We start from the raw sequence: 3,800 nt of genomic DNA on the forward strand, positions 1-3,800 counted from the left end.
AGCTCTCACTGCAGGAGGCCTTCATAGAAAAGTAGGCCTACCAAACCGCTTTGACAGTGATTCCCTCCAGTGACTGAGTGCTGTCCTTTTAATATGGACTGGCTTAGTATGGAGCTGTTATAGCCCAAAGCTGGTCAGAAAATATAATTTGTCAAAACTGCACCGCTGCTGGAAAATTCAACAAAACCAAGATGTTTTGCAAAATGACATTCATGGCTTCAAGTTCTAACTAACATGTTTTCCAAACTACAAATGTTTCCCAAAATGAAATTTTTGGAAATGAAACTTTCAAAAATGTATGTTAAGTGAAAACTTTTATTTTGCATTTTTTAGGTTCCTATTTTGTGTTATATTATTCCCTGATACGATATGCTGTTATGCATGATTACAGCTGACATATGTCAGGTCATCTCACAATGTCATGACTTGTCATTATGTCATATTCATTTTATTTTTTTATTATTTTAAAAATCATTATGGTCAGCAGCCATTCAGTGCAGATTGAACCATCTTATCTTTCTTGTTGAAAGTTCCTCTTTGTTTGTGTAGAAAGGATATCACTCCAAACATTCAACAAGAAATGGGAGGAGTGCTCAGTGTACTAATTAGTGGAAGAGAGAATGTTTTCTGTACCTTGAAAAATAATTCCAGCCTAGTACAAGAATAATGAAAGCTGCCACTTCTCTAATTAACATACCAAGAACCAAGATCAAAGTAAACAGGCCTAGAATCACTCAATGACCCACCCCCTACCACGTCACATGCCCCCTAGAGGGATGATCCATCGCCCTACCTCATTGTTAGGTTGTGAATTTTCCTCCAGTGGTGACACAAGTATCTTTTGGAAAGGATTCCTATGGCGCTGCAAATGGGCCTGCATTGTTCCATGAAGAAAATGGGAAAAGGGGCTCCATTCCATCCCTGGCACTAATGGACTATGAGATTTCAGCCAGTTCTTTCCCCTTCAGGGTGCTTCAGTTTGTTTTCACCAGCTGATGCTGATTTCCATGCGGCTTCCTGCACATATCGGTGCTGCTCTTTTGACCTTCGAAAGAAAACAATAAAAACATTTGTGAATTTCAAGATCAAGTAATGCCATAGTCTTCTGTGTGGAGGACATCAGGAGAAACTTTGTGGGGCCATACAAATTGGCCCTACAAATTAAAAACCCACCAACAAAGAAGGGACTCAACGTGTGGACCCCTAACGCAATGTTGATGTTTCAAGTGTAAGCAGCCTAAGATGTTTTCAAGGAGTTGATAAGTATTGATAGATTAGGCCACTTAGCCAGAGTTATGTAAGCACATAGCACATAGGCTAAAGAAAATATAATTTAAGGAACTGGTAATCAGCAAGGAAATGTTATAGGTAAGAGAATATTAGAACTAGTGTAAAAGTGTGAAATGGTTCAGTAGGACCGAAGTAGGGGATTTTTCATTTCTAAACTACTTTGAATTATTTTAAAACACAGAATAACAAAATTAGGTATCTTTATCAGTTCAATACATCATATTTTGGTTAATACAGCTGAATATTTTTTATAAACTCATAAAAGGGCAGCTCTGTGCTCAGACAATACTTTTCTTGCACTGACATCTTATTTAGGAAGAAAACCCCATCTGCAGATGTTAAATACCCTTGCTTTCAAGACTGCCTCTGAAGCTCAGATAAGTTTACCCTAACAGGCTGGCCACCTGTTAAGCAATTTCAAGACTTTAGAGTTAAGTAAATTTGGGGCATTGAGATAATTTTCTATTTCAGGTTTTGTAATATTCCTTTCAGATTGATAACCATTTTGTCATTTGTAACCTTTTATCAGTTCCTAATCATTTTATTACTTGTACTGTATTTTCTTGCATATCGCACATCCCCATCTATAATACACACCTTAATTTTGAAGGGAAGCCTGAAGAAAAAAAAATAAAGATCTTCATCTAAGATCAGTGGCAGCAGCTACTGTTCCCAAGCTTGTTGCCACCCTTGCATACCAGATGGGACCCACAGACCAAACCAACATGCCAGGTCCTGAGACCTTGTGCAGAGTCCAACCCAGCATGCTGGCTCTGGAGCCACATGCCAGGTTGGATCCAGTTTGCTGAGTTTGGGACTGCATATCGAGTCTGGACCCACACACTGGCTCTGAAGCTATGCATCAAGTCTGACTCACATGCTGGCACTGGGGCTGTACGCCAGGTCTGGGGCTGCATGCTGGCTCTGGAGCCACACACAGGGCGCATCCTGGCACATGGCGCCATAGTCAAAGTCAATGTTTGAGTTTGAACCCTACATGCTGAGTCCAGCTACAGACCAACCCTGCATGCAGGCCCAATCCAGCATGTGATTGGAGAGGGGCTCCACACAAGTCCAGACATTTAACAGTAGTTGAATGGGAGAAGTGGTGGCAGTGTTAAGTGCTGAAACTCCCAGATCAACAGCAATCAACACTACCACCACTCCACCCTACCCCCTACCAAACTTCCAAACACAGGGGGATCCCTTTTCTTCACATCTAATGTGCACCTCAATTTTCTCCAGCTGGTTTGGGGGCAGGGGAAGTGCAGGTTATATGCTAGAATATATAATTTCCCGCCAGGATTAGGAACATGTGTAATTGTAATAATGAGACTTCTGTTGTGACTCACTTGTATTGTCTGGTTCTATGTTCACTTAGAATACTTTTAATTAAGAGCTTTATTAAAGTTTTCTTTAGAAAACCTACTTTGGTCCCTCAAACTATATCTGGAGTTTAACACCACACTACTTTTTGATAGGATGAGTCAGGGTTTTGTAGTAAAAAAGAAACTATTCTCTATAGGACCGTAGCTACTCTGGTTACAGAAGTTGTAACTTGTGTAGGCAAAAGACTGAAGGAAAACAATGAATAATGCCAAGGTTAAGACAGAGTTGATAGCTTCCTCTAGAGGACTGGATTCTCTCTCTGCCTTTTCCTCAGGGTTCCTTTGCAGTGCTAGGCCAGTCATTTACACCACACTTTTCACAGTTGACCTCGAGCTGTGTGTTCCTAATTTTCTCGTACCAGACATAAATTGGCTACCTCCCCTTGTGGGGTAGCTCTTTATGTTAAGGAAAGCTACACGTCTCTGCAAGCTGATGTTGGCAACCAGGGTAGACAACTGGAGACTCTCTCTGTGGGGAACACGGCACAGGGACACAACAGTGGGAGTCTACTACAGACCTCCCATTCAAAGTCAAGAGCTTGACCAGGAGTTCTCCCGGGAACTGGCTGAGGCCGCATGCTCCAGGACCATGGTTGTCATGCGTGACTTCAATTACCCAGACATCTCATGGGAGCATCACTCAGCAAAATCTGAGCGGTCGCAAAGCTTCCTATAGTGTGTGGATAACCTCTACCTGACTCAAGAAGTCTACAGGCCAATGAGAGGTAAAGCGCTGCTCAACCTAGTACTGGCTACTGGGGATGACCTAAACGGTGGCCTAGTGATCGATGGGAAGCTGGGTGACAGCGACCATGAGGTGATCACCTTCACCATCCACCGTAAAGCTGGCAAGTCTGTCAGCAACACTGAAGTCCTTGACTTCAGGAAAGCCAACTTTGACAAGCTCAGGAGGCTTGTCAGTGAGGCCCTAAGGGACCACGACCCCAGGGGGAGGGGAGTCCAGGAAGAGTGGTTGCTCCTCAGGGGAGCGATCCTCAATGCACAAGCTAATTCTATTCCATCTCGGGGGAAAGGCAGCAAGAGGGCACAGCAGCCCCCCCTGGCTCTCCAAGAATCTAGCAGACCTCCTCCGGCTAAAAAGAAAGGCCTACAAAGGATGGA

This window comes from Alligator sinensis, unplaced genomic scaffold (genome assembly GCF_000455745.1).
Source record: "Alligator sinensis unplaced genomic scaffold, ASM45574v1 scaffold514_1, whole genome shotgun sequence".
Classification (NCBI taxonomy): domain Eukaryota; kingdom Metazoa; phylum Chordata; order Crocodylia; family Alligatoridae; genus Alligator; species Alligator sinensis.